The 17,675-nt window shown below is 52.6% G+C and overlaps 1 non-coding gene across 1 annotated transcript; it reads right to left on the reverse strand.

The window, feature by feature from the left end:
* Positions 1-2,565: 2,565 nt before the first annotated feature.
* LOC149191773 (18S ribosomal RNA) lies at positions 2,566-4,376 on the reverse strand. Its single transcript, XR_016255428.1, has one exon. It is a non-coding gene; the product is annotated as an 18S ribosomal RNA (ribosomal RNA).
* Between the last annotated feature and the right edge of the window lie 13,299 nt (positions 4,377-17,675).

Below are 17,675 nucleotides of genomic sequence, written 5' to 3' on the forward strand. Positions count from 1 at the left end.
GAAAAAGAAACAAAGGTGTCTAACCCCCTCACAGGGGGAGGCTCGAACAGAGGACAATATCCCCCAACCCCACGCCCTCACAAAAAGGGGGGAAATGCGTGGAACAGCAATCGAGAAGGACTAGGGTGGCCACCCTGGGAGCTTGCACTGCTTTTAGCCCTTCCTCGACACCAGCCCACAACAATTTCCCCTTTTCTCCATAGAGTTAGGGACCGAAAGGAAGAAAAGGGTAGAAAACAAAGCACAAACAAGGCACAAGCCTCCCAAATCCCCGTGCCTTCGGGAACTGAAGGGGGCGATGATCAAGAAGGACTAGGGTGGCCACTCCGAGAGCTCGCACTACGTTTCGTCCTTCCGGAACACCAATCCACAAAAATCCCACCTTTTCTCCGTAACGCTAAGGGCCACGAGGAAGAAGGGAAGAAGAAAACAAACAAGAGAGAAAGGGATATATCAACCATGGCTACCGGCTCACAAGGGGAGGCTTCAAACAGAGAACAAGCTTCCCCAACCCCGTGCCTTCGCAAAAAGCGGGGGAACTATAGGGGACGACGATCGAGAAGGACTAGGGTGGCCACCCTGGGAACTCACACTGGTTTTTGTCCTTCCCGAACACCAATCCACAAAAATCCCACCTTTTCTCCATAAAGCTAGGGGCCGAAATGAAGAAGGGAAGAAAACAACATGAAAGAAAGAGAGATATCAAACACGTCCACCGGCTCACAGGGGGAGGCTCAAACAGAGAACAAGCTTCCCCACCCCCGTGCCTTCGCAAAAAGGGGGGAACTGTAGGGGACGGTGATCGAGAAGGACTAGGGTCGCCACCCTCAGAACTCGCACTTCTTTTCATCCTTCCTGAACACCAATCCACAACAATCCCACCTCTTCTCCGTAAAGCCAAGGTGCCAAAAGCAAGAAGGGAAGAAAACAACAGGAAAGCAAGAGATATCAAACGTTGCTACCAGCTCACAAGGGGAGGCTCAAACAGAGAACAAGCTTCCCAAACCCTGCACCTTCAGAAAAGGGGGGAACTGTAGGGGACGGCGATCGAGAAGGACTAGGGTGGCCACCCTGGGAACTCACACTACTTTTCATCCTTCCCGAACACCAATCCACAACAATCCCACCTCTGCTCCGTAAAGCTAGGGCAAAAGGAAGAAGGGAAGAAAACAACACCAAAGAAACCAAGATCCCAACAAAAGAGAGAAGATCAACAACACGCCGAGTAGATGTCCACTAACCAAAAAGAAATCAAACAAGGCACCTAATCAGAAAATCATCCCACCTCTTCACACCCTCCCACATGCATTCAGCACAACACCCTTTCCAGCTTTACAACATAGCAAACAACCGAGCAAATAAATCACAACCTAAAACTGACCAAAAGAAAAGACAAGGGCCACGATGAGACCAGTGTCTGGAGCACGTCACTGAGAGGCACACAGCCCCCTAACCCAGTGGCACAAGGCTTCAAACGACAAATAGACCGCTACCAATAACACAAACCCACCCCGCTCTTGCACCCCTCCGTGTACAAAACACCCAACAACCTTTCCAGCAAGAGAGTCAACGGGGGTCAAATAATCAAACTCTAAAGAGGAGTTGTCACGGGCCGACGCTCAATGCTGGAGAAAGCCGCGGGCCACAAATACATTGATGGTGCAATTCCAATAGAGAGAGGGATGTTCGCAAAGTGCACACCACGAAACAAAGAAATGACACAAGTCCCACAAAAAACCCACAATCCAATGGGAGGAACAAACACACGACCCACTACTTCTTTTTCCCTCAAAAGGGGAGTGGGTCACGAGAGGATGAGGAATTCCCTCGATGGCAAAGGCACGAGATAAGATTGCCACCCTCATGCCTGTCGGCGGGGAAAATTGTGATCTTGATGGAGCTCAAACTGAGGGATGCGTTTTTCATTACCTCGACACCCAACCTTTCCGTGAGGGCATGTCGAGGAACGGTCAGGAGGGACTAGGGTGGCCAGCCCAACGGGTTGAACCGCTCTTCATCCATCCCATACTTGACCGCACCCCGACAATCTCGCCTCACGGAAGGTTTTAGATACCAGGTGTGCGCAACCACTCCCTCGACCCAACCACCAGCGAAAAAGCTCACCCAAGCAACACATCAACTGCCGCCGCCTTTTTCGAGAGAACCAACTATGGAAGGCCACACCCTTGGCCCATGCCTTCCAACGAACAAAAGACCGAGCACCGCTGCTACGAATGAGTCTGAATTTATCCATTGTATTTACCGAGCACCTCAACTCTGCAGCAACCATGCCCGGCCGAACAGGTCGTCGGAAGGGCTCCCAAGATACAAGCTTCCGAACCCCCTCTAGAAACACATTGGGGGGAAGAAAAACAAAGGATGAGTGGGACAAGCACAAGCATGGCTTGCAAGCACACACGAAAAAACAAGCGTAGTTACCTCGAGACAAGCAACCAACAATGTTCCCGCCAAACACCAAACCCGCTCCCCTAGAGACGCACCACAAAGTCCCAGATTGCAATCAAAACCCAACCAACCTGAACCAAAAAAGAAAACCCCTACTATCAATGATCCTACCGCAGGTTCACCTACGGTAACCTTGTTACGACTTCTCCTTGCTTTAAATGATAAGGTTCAATGAACTTCTCACGACGTCGACGGTGGTGAACCACCATCGTCGACACAATCCGAACACTTCACTGGATCATTCAATCGGTAGGAGCGACGGGCGGTGTGTACAAAGGGCAAGGACATAGTCAACACGAGGTTATGACACGTGCTTACTAGGAATTCCTCGTTGAAGACCAATAACTGCAATGGTCTATCCCCATCACAATGTAATTTGAGAATATTTCCCGATCCTCTCGAACCAGGAATAAAAACTTGTTGGCTGCATCAGTGTAGCACGTGTGCAGCCCGGAACATCTAAGGACATCACAAACCTATTATTGCCTCAAACATCCATGGCCTAAATGGCCATAGTCCCTCTAAGAAGCTGGCCGCGAAGGGGAACCTCTGCGTAGCTAGTTAGCAGGCTGAGGTCTCGTTCGTTATCGGAATTAACCAGACAAATGGCTCCACCAACTAAGAACGGCCATGCACCACCACCCATAGAATCAAGAAAGAGCTCTCAATATGTCAATCCTTACTATGTCTGGACCTGGTAAGTTTCCCGGTGTTGAGTCAAATTAAGCCGCAGGCTCCACTCCTGGTAGTGCCCTTCTGTCAATTCCTTTAAGTTTCAGCCTTGTGACCATACTCCCCCCGGAACCCAAACACTCTGTTTTCTCAGAAGGCGCTGGCGGAGTCCTTAGAGCAACATCCGCCGATCCCTGGTCAGAATCATTTATGGTTGAGACTAGGATGATATATGATCGTCTTCGAGCCCCCAACTTTCGTTCTTGATTAATGAAAACATCCTTGTCAAATGCTTTCGCAGTGGTCCGTCTTTCATAAATCCAATAATTTCACCTCTGACAATGAAATGCGAATGCCCCCGACAGTCCCTATTAATCATTACTCCAGTCCCGAAGGCCAACACAATAGGACCAGACTCCTATCACGTTATTCCATGCCAATGTATTCAGAGCATAAGCTTGCTTTGAGCACTAATTTTTTCAAAGTAACAGCGCCGGAACCGCGACCTAGCCAATTAAGGCTAGGAGCATGCCACCGACAAAAGGGACAGAAGGGCAGGTGCACACCGAGTAGGCGGACCGACCCTTACAACCCAATATCCAACTACGAGCTTTTTAACTGCAACAACTTAAATATACGCTATTGGAGCTGGAATCACTGCGGTTGCTGGCACTAGACTTGCCCTCTAATGGATCCTCGTTAAGGGATTTAGATTGTACTCATTCCAATTACCAGACTCGATGAGCCCAGTATTGTTATTTATTATCACTACCTCCCCATGTCAGGATTGGGTAATTTGCGCGCCTACTGCCTTCCTTGGATGTGGTAGCCGTTTCTCAGGCTCCCTCTCCAGAATCGAACCCTAATTCTCCGTCACCCGTCACCACCATGGTAGGCCTCTATCCTACCATCGAAAGTTGATAGGGTAGAAATTTGAATGAAGCGTCGCTAGCACAAGAGCTGTGTGATCCTTCGAGTTATCATGATTCACCGGAGAAGCAGGCAAGCCCGTGCCGGCCTTTTATCTAAAAAATGCATCCCTTCCAAGGAGTCAGGACTTGGTGCACGTATTAGCTCTAGAATTACTATGGTTATCCGAGTAGTATGGTACCATCAAAAAAACTATAACTGATTTAATGAGCCATCCGCAGTTTCACAGTCTGAATTAGTTCATACTTAGACATGCATGGCTTAATCTTTGAGACAAGCATATGACTACTGGCAGGATCAACCAGGTAGTACCCTCCCGCTTCAAAGGGCATTCCAGGCACTCTCTTACCAAGAGCTAGCCTGAACACCCATCAAGTCAAAGAGACATCAAAATATCATGTAAAACTTTTATGCCTTGCACCTCTTGCATCCCAAGAAGGAAGCACACGCAACATGCCAAGGACATGGCGAAAAAATGGGCAGACCTTCCGAGCCACAATGCACCAAGGCCACTCCGGAGTTTGCAGCCATGACCCAATCAACAAGAAAACGAGTGATCACTCACCGACTCCCTTAGAAATTCCTCCAAAGGCCTCCACGCCCCACACCGAGGGCACCTAGGAGTCCACCCAGACAACAGCAATGATGGACCTCAATCACCCGATCGCCTGCGGCAGCCTCGATGCAAAGGAAACAAATGGAGAACGACCAACCACGCAACCTCTATATTACAAATGAGCCGCAACCCTCCCCGCCCCCGCACTGAGGCCACCTAGGAATCCACCCAGACAACAGCAACGATGGACCTAGATCTCCCGACTGCCTGCGGTAGCCTCGATGTGAAGGAAAAGGAAGGAAATAAAAAGAAGACGACCGACTGCACACATCCTATCATAGAGAGGCCATACAAACCTCCCCACCCCGCACCGATGCCACCTAGGAGTCCAACCGGACAGCAGCAACAATGGACCTCAATCGGATGATCGCCTGTGGTAGCCTCGACACAAAGGCAAGGGAAGGAAATCATATAAGACAAACCGAGCCCGCAACCTCCCTTAGAAATGCCCCGCAACCCACCCCTGCCCTCCCCGCACAGGGGCCACCTAGGAGTCCACCCGGACAGCAGCAACGATGGACCTCGATCGCATGATCGCCTGCGGCAGCCTCAATGCAGAGAGGAAACGGAAGGAAATAAAACAAGACCAACCGAGCCCACAACCTCTCTTAGAAATGCCCCCCGACCCTCCACGCCACGCATCGAGGCCACCTAGGAGTCCACCCACGATAGCAGCAACGGTGGACCTTGATCACTTGACCGCCTGCAGCAACCACGATGTGAAGGCAAAGGAAGGAAGTAAATGTGCAAATCAAGAGGGTCGCTACACAATACAAGAACACATATCCAAACAAGAGGTGGAGGGATCGGACAGCTCCGCACCCTACGTACAGGCAACCTAGGAGATTTCCCACAGCTTTACTGACCGGATGATGAATAATTTTCCACTACAGCCACCTCCATGCAATGGAGGGAGGTCGAAGCGTTCCACCTCGAAATCATTCTTCCAGATAGCCCCCACCATCGATGACTATAGTAGCAAGCCTCCTCCCCATTGGACCATGAGCGCATACACAATTGAAACAACAAGTGGCCCCCAACCCTCCCCGCAAAGAGGCCACCTAGGAGTCCACTCGGACAGCAGCAACGATGGACCTCGACCGCATGATTGCCTGCGGCAGCCTCAATGCAAAGGAAACGAAAGGAAACAAAACAACAAAACCAGCCGAGCCCACAATCTCTCTCAGAAATGCCGCCCGAGCCTTCACACCACGCACCAAGGCCACCTAGGAGTCCACCCGCACCAGAAGAAACGGTGGACCTCGATCACTTTAACTGCCTGTGGCAACCACGATGCGAAGGCAAAGGAAGGAAGTAAATGCAAATCAAGAGGGTCGCTAAACAATACAAGAACACATATCCGAATAGGAGTAGTGATCGGGCAGCTCCGCACCCCACGCACCCTACGTAGAGGCAACCTAGGAGATTTCCCACAGCTTTACCGATCAGACGATGAATAATTTTCCCCTACGACCACCTCCACGCAAAGGAGGGAGGTCGAAGCATTCCACCTCGAAATCCTTCTTCCAAATAGCCCCCACCATTGATGTAGCAAGCCTCCTCCCCGTTGGACCATGAGCACATACACAATTGAAACAACAAGTGCCCCCCAACCCTCCCCTACCCGCAGAGAGGCCACATAGGAGTCCACCCGGATAGCAGCAACGATGGACCTTGATCGCATGATCGCCTGCGGCACCCTCAATGCAAAGGAAATCGAAGGAAACAAAACAACAAGACCAACCAAGCCTGCAACCTCTCTTAGAAATGTGCCCCCTGACCCTCCATGCCAAACACCGAGCCCACCTAGGAGTCCACCCGTGACAGCAAAAACAGTGGACCTCGATCACTTGATCGCCTGTGGAAACCACGATGCGAAGGAAAAGGAAGGAAATAAATGCAAATCAAGAAGCTCGATACATAATACAAGAACATATCCAAACATGAGGAGGGATCGGGCAGCCCCGCACCCCCTGCACCCTACGTACAGGCAACCTAGGAGATTTCCCACAGCTTTACTGACTAGACGATGAATACTTTTCCCCTACGGCCACCTCCATGCAAAGGAGGGAGGTCAAAGCGTTCCACCTCGAAATCCTTCTTCCAGATAGCCCCCACCATCGACATAGCAAGCTTCCTCCCCATTGGACCAGGAGCGAAAACACAATTCAAACAAAAAATGCCCATAAATGTTGTGACTTAACATTTCCAGCCGCAAAAGCCTGCCACGCACGCAAGATGCAAGGGAAAAGCCAACCCCTCGATCAAACATATGGGCCAACACATCTATCAAAACCTCAAAGCCAACACAACCACGAACGATGTGCACTTTGAAAGGAATCCCAACCCTTGACTTTACAATAAGGAGAACAACGCCTCACATCACCCGACGGAAAAATCAAGCAAGAGGGAGGGTTAGTGGTTTACAACCAAAACCCTTCCACTTCCCTCTTAAATGTATGCATTTCAACCGACAATGCCAACACGGTAAGAGTACAAGCACAAGACACCAGCACCATAAACAACTGAACAATGAAGAGGCTAGCCATCACAAGGAGCCACACCACAACAACCCATACAACTCCCAAAACTTGGAGCAGAAGGGGAATTGTTCACATATGCCTCCCAGGACAAGCATGGCCAACATTACCGCTCATGTGCTACCGAGTGGGTATGGAGAGAAGATGAAAATCGGACACCCTACAAGCGACCCAAGGCCATTCTTGAGGCAAACCCAAAAAACCAACTCAATTACCAACCCACCTTTCACACGAAAAGCAAAACCCTCCACACCAAATAGGGAGGAGGTGAACAATATAACAAGGACCCAATTTCAATGGAGCCACAAACGGCTTCCCAACCCAATCAAAATTCTCTATTCGCAACAACCGAGGGGCATGATAGCGACATAGGAAATGACGGAGTTTTGGGGCTTCCATCTGGGATCGTAACAATGAAGGCTCAAAGGAGTGCCGAGAAAACATTCAACATTCTTATCGTTGGGATGGGAAAGAGGGACGGGGATGAGCATGGCCCACATTACCGCTCATGTGCTACTGAGCGGGGATGGAGAGAAGACGAAAATTGGCCACCCTACAAACGACCCAAGGCCATCGTTCGGGCAGACCCGACAAAGCAACTCGATTACCAACCCACCTTTCACATGGAAAGAAAACCTGTCACCGGTATATTCTGGAGGGGCACAAGGGGGACAAGGACGAGCCAAGGCGCCACACCACAACAACCCATACAGCTCCAAGAACTTAGAGAGAAGAAGGGGAATTGTTCACGTATGCCTCCCGGGACGAGCATGGCCAACATTACCGCTCATGCGCTACTGAGTGGGGATGGAGAGAAGATGAAAATCGGACACCCTACAAATGACCCAAGGCCATCGTTCAGGAAAACCTGAAAACAAAAATCGATTACCAACCCATCTTTCACATGGAAAGAAAACCCGTCGCTGGTATCAACTAGAGGGGCAAAAGGGGACCATGACAAACCAGGGATCCAAACCACAACAACCCCTACAGCTCCAAGAACTTAGAGAGAAATTGTCCAGATATGCCTCTCGGGATGAGCATGGGCAACATTACCACTCATGCGCTACCCAGTGGGGATGGAGAGAAGATGAAAATCGGCCACCCTACAAATGACCCAAGGCCATCGTTCAGGAAAACGCGAAAACACAACTCGATTACCAACCCACCTTTCACACGGAAAGAAAACCTGTCGCTGGTATCATCTGGAGGGGCACAAGGGGGACCAGGATGAGCCAGGGAGCCACACCACAACAACCCATACAGCTCCAAGGACTTGGAGAGTAGAAGGGGAATTGTTCACGTATGCCTCCCAGGACGAGCATGGCCAACATTACCGCTCATGCGCTACCAAGTGGCGATGGAGAGAAGATGAAAATCGGACACCCTACAAATGACCCAAGGCCATCGTTCAGGCAAACCCAAAAACACAACTCGATTACCAACCCACCTTTCACACGGAAAGAAAACCTACCGCCGGTATCATTTGGAGGGGCACTCAAGGACCAAGACGAGCCAGGGAGCCACACCACAACAACTCATACAGCTCCAAGGATTTGGAGAGCGGAAGGGGAATTGTTCACATATGCCTCCCGGGACGAGCATGGACAACATTACCACTCATGCGCTACCGAGTGGGGATGGAGAGAGGACGAAAATCGGCCGCCCTACAAACGACCCAAGGCCATCGTTCAGGCAAACACGAAAAAACAACTCGATTACCAACCCACCTTTCACACGGAAAGAAAACCTGTCGCTGGTATCATCTGGAGGGGCACTCGAGGACCAGGACGAGCCAAGGAGCCACACCACAATAGCCCATACAGCTCCAAGAACTTGGAGAGCAGAAGGGAATTGTTCACATATGCCTCACCAGCCGAGCATGGCCAACATTACTGCTCATGCGCTACCGATTGGGGATGGAGAGAAGATGAAAATTGGTCGCCCTACAAATGACCCAAGGCCATCGTTCAGGCAAACCCGAAAGCACAACTCGATTACCAACCCACGTTTCACACGGAAAGAAAACTTGTCACTGGTATCATCTGGTGGGGCACGGGGGCCCATACAACTCCAAGAACTTGGAGAGCGGAAGGGGAATTGTTCACGTATGCCTCTCAGGATGAGCATGGCCAAAATTACCACTCTTGCGCTACCGAGTGGGGATGGAGAGAATATGAAGATCGGCGGCCCTACAAACGACCCAAGGCCATCGTTCAGGAAAACCCAAAAACACAACTCCATTACCAACCCACCTTTCAGACGGAAAGAAAACCTGCCTCTGGTATCATATGGAGGGGCACGCGGGGACTAGGATGAGCCAAGGAGCCACACCACAACAACCCATACAGCTCCAAGAACTTGGAGAGCAGAAGGGGAATTGTTCACATATGCCTCCCAAGACAAGCATGGCCAACATTACCACTCATGCACTACCGAGTGGGGATGGAGAGAAGATGAAAATCGGCAACCCTACAAATGACCCAAGGCCATCCTTTAGGCACACGCGAAAACACAACTCGATTACCAACCCACCTTTCACACGGAAAGAAAACCTGTCATTGGTATCATCTGGAGGGGCGCAAGGGGGACCAGGACGAGCAAGGGAGCCACACCACAACAGCCCATACAGCTCCAATAACTTGGAAAGCAAAAGGGGAATTGTTCACATATGCCTCCCAAGACGAGTGTGGTCAACATTACCGCTCATGCGCTACCGAGTGGGGATGGAGAGAAGATGAAAATCTGCTACCCTACAAATGACCCAAGGCCATCATTCAGGCAAACGCAAAAACACAACACAATTACCAACCCACCTTTCACACGGAAACAAAACCTGTAGCTGGTATCATCTATAGGGGCGCGAGGGGGACCAGGACAAGCAAGGGAGCCACACCACAACAACCCATTCAATTCAAAGAAATTGGAAAGCAGAAGGGGAATTGTCACATATGCCTCCCAAGACGAGCATGGCCAACATTACCGCTCATGCGCTACCGAGTGGGGATGGAGAGAAGATGAAAATCGACCACCCTACAAATGACCCAAGGCCATCGTTTAGGCAAACGCGAGAACACAACTCAATTACCACACCACCTTTCACATGAAAAGAAAACCTTTCGCTGGTATCATCTGGAATTTGCTTTGGCCCCCGCACAATAGAAACAAAGCGACAAGGGAGAGCCAGGCAAATGAGCAGCACGAAAATGAGAAAAGCCAACCTCGGGTCACAACTTAGCATTTTTGATACGGGCATGTTGGCCCGTGCGCGCCCACGCCCGAACGAATTTGCATGGGCGCCTGCACAACCGAAACAAAGCAACAAGGGAGAGATGGGAAAATGAGCTGCATGAACAAGCACAAAGCCAACCTCGTGTCACAACTTAGCATTTTTTGATACAAGCTCATTCGCACAGGTGCGCCCTCGCCCAAACGACCCACCAAACGAGTTCACATGGACGCCCTCAAACGACCCACCCGAACGATTTAGCATGGGCACCCAAACGACCGAAACGAAGCGACAAGGGAGAGTCGGGCAAACGAGCTGCACGAACGTGCACAAAGCTAACCTCGGGTCACAACTTAGCATTTTTGTTATGGGCTCGTTCACCCGAGCACGCCCTCGCCCAGACGACCCACTCGAATGAGTTCACACGGACGCCCTCAAACGACCTGCCCGAACGACCGAAACGAAGCGACAAGGGAGAGCCGGGCAAACGAGTTGCACGAACGTGCACAAAGCTAACCTCGGGTCACAACTTAGCATTTTTTCATACGGGCTCATTCGCCTAAGTGCCCCCTCGCTCGAACGACCTACCCGAACGTGTTCAGACGGGCACCCTCAAACGACCCGCCCGAACGACCGAAACGAAGCGACAAGGGAGAGCCGGGCAAATGAGCTACACGAAGGTGCACAAAGCCAACATCGGGTCACAACTTAGAATTTTTGATATGGGCTCGTTCGCCCGGGCGCGCCCTTGCCTGAACGACCCATCCGAACGAGTTCACACAGGCGCCCTCAAACGACCCGCCCGAACGATTTTGCATGGGTGCCCGAACGACCGAAACGAAGCGACAAGGGAGAGCCGGGCAAACGAGCTGCACGAACGTGCACAGAGCCAACCTCGGGTCACAACTTAGCATTTTTGATACGGGCTCATTCATCTGTATGCGCCCTCGCCCAAACGACCCACCCGAACGAGTTCACACGGGCGCCCTCAAACAACTCGCCCGAACGATTTTGCATGGGTGCCCGAACGACAGAAACGAAGCGACAAGATAGAGCTGGGAAAACGAGCTACACGAACGTGCACAAATCAAACCTCAGGTCACATCTTAGCATTTTTGATACGGCCTCGTTCGCCCGAGCGCACCCTCGCCCGAACGACCTACCTGAACGAGTTCACACGGATGCCCTTAAACGACCCACGCAAACGACCGAAACGAAGCGACAAGGGAGAGCCAGGCAAACAAGCTACACGAAGGTGCACAAGGCCAAACTCGGGTCACAACTTAGTATTTTTGATACTAGCTCGTTCACCCGTACGCGCCCTCGCCCGAACGAGTTCACACGGACGTCCTCAAATGACTCGCCCAAACGATTTTGCATGGGCACCCGAATGACCGAAACAAAGCGACAAGGGAGAGCCGGGCAAATGAGTTGCACGAACGTGCACAAAGCCAACCTCAAGTCACAACTTAGCATTTTTTATACGAGCTCGTTCTCCCGGGCGTGCCCTTGCCCAAACGAGTTCACATGGACGCCCTCAAACAACCCGCCCAAACGATTTTGCATGGGTGCCCGAACGATCGAAACGAAGCGACAAGGCAGAGCCAGGAAAACGAGCTGCATGAACATGCACAAAGCCAACCTCGGGTCACAACTTAGCATTTTTGATATGGGCTCGTTCACCCAGGCACGCCCTCAACAAAACGACCCGCCCGAACGAGTTCACACGGGCGCCCTCAAACGACCCGCCCGAAAGAGTTTGCATGGGCGCCCGAACGACTGAAACGAAGTGACAAGGGAGAACCGGGAAAACGAGCTGCACGAACGTGCAAAAAGCCAACCTCGAGTCTCAACTTAGCATTTTTGATACGGGCTCGTTCGGCCGGGCACGCCCTCACCCGAACGACCCGCCCGAATGATTTTGCAAGGGCGCCCGAATGACCGAAACGAAGGGACAAGGGAGAGCTGGGCAAACGAGCTGCACGAACATGCACAAAGCCAACCTCAGGTCACAACTTAGCATTTTTGATACAGGCTCGTTCGCCCGGGTGCCCCCTCGCCTGAACAAGTTCACACGGGCGCCCTCAAACGACCTGCCCGAACAAGTTCACACGGGCGCCCTCAAATGACCCGCCCAAACGAGTTCACACGGGTGCCCTCAAACGACCCGCCCGAATGACCCACCGAACGAGTTCACACGGGCGCCCTCAAACGACCCGCCCGAACGACCGAAACGAACAAACAAGGGAGAGTTGGGCAAATGAGCTGCACGAAAATGCACAAAGCCAACCTCAGGTCAAAACTTAGCATTTTTGATACGGGCTCGTTCGCCTAGGCACACCCTCGCCCGAACGACCCACCCGAACGAGTTCACCCAGGCGCCCTCAAATGACCCGCCCGAACGATTTTGCATGGGCGCCCGAACGACCGAAACGAACCAACAACGGAGAGCCGGGAAAACGAGCTGCACGAACGTGCACAAAGCCAACCTCGAGTCACAACTTAGCATTTTTGATACGAGCTCATTCGCCCGGGCGCGCCCTCGCCTAAACGAGTTCACACGGGCGCCCTCAAACGACCCGCCCAAACGAGTTCACATGGGCGCCCTCAAACGACCCGCCTGAACGAGTTCACATGGGCGCCCTCAAACGACCGGCTTGAACGATTTTGCATGGGCGCCCGAACGACCGAAACGAACCGAAAAGGGAGAGTCGGGCAAATGAGCTACACAAACGTGCACAAAGACAACCTCGGGTCACAACTTAACATTTTCGATATGGGCTCATTTGCCCGAGTGTGCCCTCGCCCGAACGACCCACCCAAACGAGTTCACTCAGGCGCCCTCAAACGGCCCACCCGAACGATTTTCCATGGGCGCCCGAACGACGGAAACGAACCGACAAGGGAGAGCCGGGCAAACGAGCTGCACGAACGTGCACAAAGCCAACCTCGGGTCACAACTTAGCATTTTTGATACGGGCTCGTTTGCCTGGGCGCGTCCTCGCCCGAACAACCTGCTCGAACGAGTTCACACGACCTGCCCGAATGAGTTCACACGGGCACCCTCAAACGACCCGCCCAAACGAGTTCACACAGGCGCCCTCAAACGACCCGCCTAAACGACCCGACCGAAAGAGTTCACACGGGCGCCCTCAAACGACCCGCCCGAACGATTTTGTATGGGTGCCCGAACGACCAAAACGAAGCGACAAGGGAGAGCCGGGCAAACGAGCTGCACGAACGTGCACAAAGCCAACCTCAGGTCACAACTTTGCATTTTCGATACAGGCTCGTTCGCCCGGGCGCGTCATCGCCCGAACGACCCCCCCGAACGAGTTCACACGGGCGCCCATAAACGACCCGCCCGAACGATTTTGCATGGGCGCCTGAACGACCAAAACGAACCGACAAGGGAGAGTTGGGCAAACGAGCTGCACGAACATGCACAAAGCCAACCTCGGGTCACAACTTAGCATTTTTGATACGGGCTCGTTCGCCCGGGCGCGCCCTCGCCCGAACGACCCGCCCGAACGAGTTCACCTAGGCGCCCTCAAACGGCCCGCCCGAACGACCGAAACGAACCGACAAGGGAGAGCTGGGCAAACGAGCTACACGAACGTGCACAAAGCCAACCTCAGGTCACAACTTAGCATTTTTGAAACGAGCTCATTCGCCCTGGCAAGCCCTCGCCCAAACGACCCACCCAAACAAGTTCACACGACCCACCTGAAAGACCCGCCCAAACGAGTTCACATGGGCGCCCTCAAATGACCCGCCCAAATGATTTTGCATGGGCGCCCGAATGACCGAAACGAACCGACCAGGGAGAGCCGTACAAACGAGCTGCACGAATGTGCAAAAAGCCAACCTTGGGTCATAACTTAGCATTTTTGATACGGGCTCGTTTGACCGGGTGTGCCCTCGCCGGAACAAATTCACACGACCCGCCCGAACGAATTCACACGGGCACCCTCAAATGACCCACTCGAATGAGTTCACAAGGGCGCACTCAAACGACCCGCCCGAACGAGTTCACACGGGCGCCCACAAACGACCCGCCCGAACAATTTTGCACAGGTGCCCGAACAACCGAAACGAAGTGACAAGGTAGAGCCAGGCAAACGAGCTGCACGAACGTGGACAAAGCCAACCTCGGGTCACAACTTAGCATTTTTGATACGGGCTCATTCGCCCGGGCATGCCCTTGCCTGAACGACCCGCCCCAACGAGTTCACACGGGCACCTTAAACGACCCACTCGAATGACCCGCCCGAACGATTTCACATGGGCACCCTCAAACGACCCACCCGAATGATTTTGCATGGGTGCCCGAACGACCAAAACGAAGCGACAAGTTAGAGCCGGGCAAACGAGTTGCACGAACATTCACAAAGCCAACCTCGAGTCATAACTTAGCATTTTTGATACGGGCTCGTTCGCTCGGGCACGCCCTCGCCTGAACGACCCGCCCGAATGAGTTCACACTGGTGCCCTCAAATGACCCGCCCGAATGAGTTCACACGGGCGCCCTCAAACAACCCGCCCGAACAATTTTGCACGGGTGCCCGAACGACCGAAACGAAGCGACAAGGTAGAGCCAGACAAACGAGCTACATGAACGTGCACAAAGCCAACCTCGGGTCACAACTTAGCATTTTTGATACAGGCTCGTTTGCCCGGGCACGCCCTCGCCCAAACGAGTTCACACGGGCACCCTCAAACGACCCTCCCGAATGAGTTCACACTGGCGCCCTCAAATGACCTACCCGAACGCGTTCACACGGGCGCCCTCAAACGACCCGCCTGAATGAGTTCACACGGGTGCCCTCAAACGACCACCCGAACGACCCGCCCAAACGAGTTCACACAGGCGCCCTCAAACGACCCGCTTGAACGATTTTGCATGGGTGCCCGAACGACCGAAACGAAGCGACAAGGGAGAGCCGAGCAAACGAGCTACATGAACGTGCACAAAGCCAACCTCGGGTCACAACTTAGCATTTTTGATACGGGCTCGTTCACCTGGGCGTGCCCTCGCCTGAACGACCCGCCCGAACGAGTTCACACGGGCGCCCTCAAATGACCAGCCCGAACGAGTTTGCACGAACGCCCTCACCTGACCCGCCGGAATGGGTTTGCACGGACGCCCTCGCCTGACCCGCCCGAACGGGTTTGCATGGACGCCCTCGCCTGAACGACCTACCTGAATGGGTTTGCACGGACGCCCTCGCCCGAACTACCCGCCCGAATGGGTTTGCACAGACGACCTCGCCCGACCCGCCTGAACGAGTTTACACGGCAAATGACCCGCCCGAACGAGTTTACATGGCAAATGACCCGCCCGAACGAGTGTTTACACGGCAAACGACCCGCTCGAACAAGTTTACATGGGCTCTGACACATGACCAAAATGAAGTCACAAGGGAGATTCGGGCAAATGGGCAGCACGATTGTGCACAAGGCCCACCCCCCTTCACAACTTAGCATTTTTTATACGGCCACGTGTGCCTTGGGCGCCATCACACGACATGACATGACACAACCCGAGCCGTTTGCACAGTCACCCACACACGACACGTCCCGACCCGCCCGAACGAAATTTGGGGTTTCCATGGGCGCATGACCCGAACGGAATTTCGGGGCTTCTGTGGGCGCACGACCTGAACGTAGGCACGAGGGAGCATCAGGCAAACGGGCCACACGAACGCGCAGAAGACACACGGGCAGTCACGACTTAGCATTTTTGGCACGCCCACGTGTGCCCGGGCACCCACACACGGCACGACACGGCCTGACCGGCCTTGTGCGAGCTGACCCGACCCGCCCGAACACGTTTGCATGGGCACCCACACAAGACACGACACGATCTGACACGAACAAAATTTGGGGTTTCCTTGTATGCACAACCCGAACAAAATTTGGGGTTTTCATGGGTGCGCGACCCGAACGAAGGCACAAGGCAGCGTCAGGCAAACGGGCCGCACGAACGTGTAGAAGGCACACAGGGGGTCATGACTTAGCATTTTTGGCACTGCCACGTGTGCCCGAGCACCAACGCATGGCACAACCCGACACGCCCGAATGAAGGCACGACGGAGCGTCAGGCAAACGGGTCGCGCAAACGTGCAGGAGGCACACGGGTGGTCACGCCCTAACATTTTTTGCACAGCCACATGTTCTTGAGCACCCACGCGTGGCACGGCATGACCCGACCCCACTCGACTCACCCGAACGCATTTGCACGGGCACCCACACATGACATGATCTGACCCGCCCGAACAGAATTTGGGGTTTCCATGTGTGCACGGCCCGAACAAAATTTGGGGTTTCAATGGGTGCACGACCCGAATGAAGGACCAAGGGAGCATCGGGCAAACGGGCCACACGAATGTGCAGAAGAAACACGGGTGGTGACGACTTAGAATTTTTGGCACGACCACGTGTGCCGGGGCACCCACACATGGCACGGCACGACCCGACCCGCCCTGGGTTTCCATGGGTGCATGACCCGAACAAAGAAAGCACATGGGCGGTCATGACTTGGCATTTTCGGCACCCCCACACACGACACGACACGGGATGACCCGGCCCGCCCAAACGAAATTTGGGGTTTGAACGGGCGCACGACTCGAACGAAGGCACGAGGGTAGGAATATATTTGACTCTAATACATAAATATACCTGGGGTAACATGCCCTTAATATCTTCAACATTTTCTTTCGACTCTTTGTAACACTTTAACATGTGCTAGGCCTATTTCAATGAGAAAGAAACTCAATGACAAATATAATATATATATAGATATATATAGTTATTTATTTGTTTATTTTCTTGAATAAATACAAATATCAAAAGTAAATTTATGAAGACAGAACCCAGTTACACTTTCATCAACACCCCCTCTCAACTAGGGAGGTATTCATAAATCATTACAAGGTGTTTGGCTATTTTTCAATCTTGAATAATTCACATAAGAGAAACCAGATTGGAAACCCATCAGTTATAACATCATATTAGCCAACATTGTTCATAGCAAGGCCTTAACTAATAGCTTTATCTCTCATAATACCAGAGCACAATGTTGGCGAGGCCAATGGCTTATAAACACCTTGGTCATTGTCTCTAAAGGTACACACCCACCCAGGTGTTCCCTGAGTATGACCTTCCAAGACAATTCTTGTCTTGGGTTCCCATCCCTCAAAGAATATCGCTCCTCTTTCTA

The sequence above is a fragment of the Pinus tabuliformis genome, chromosome 2_2 (genome assembly GCF_031772625.1).
Source record: "Pinus tabuliformis cultivar Carrire ecotype Pingquan chromosome 2_2, CPIR1, whole genome shotgun sequence".
Classification (NCBI taxonomy): Eukaryota; Viridiplantae; Streptophyta; class Pinopsida; order Pinales; family Pinaceae; genus Pinus; species Pinus tabuliformis.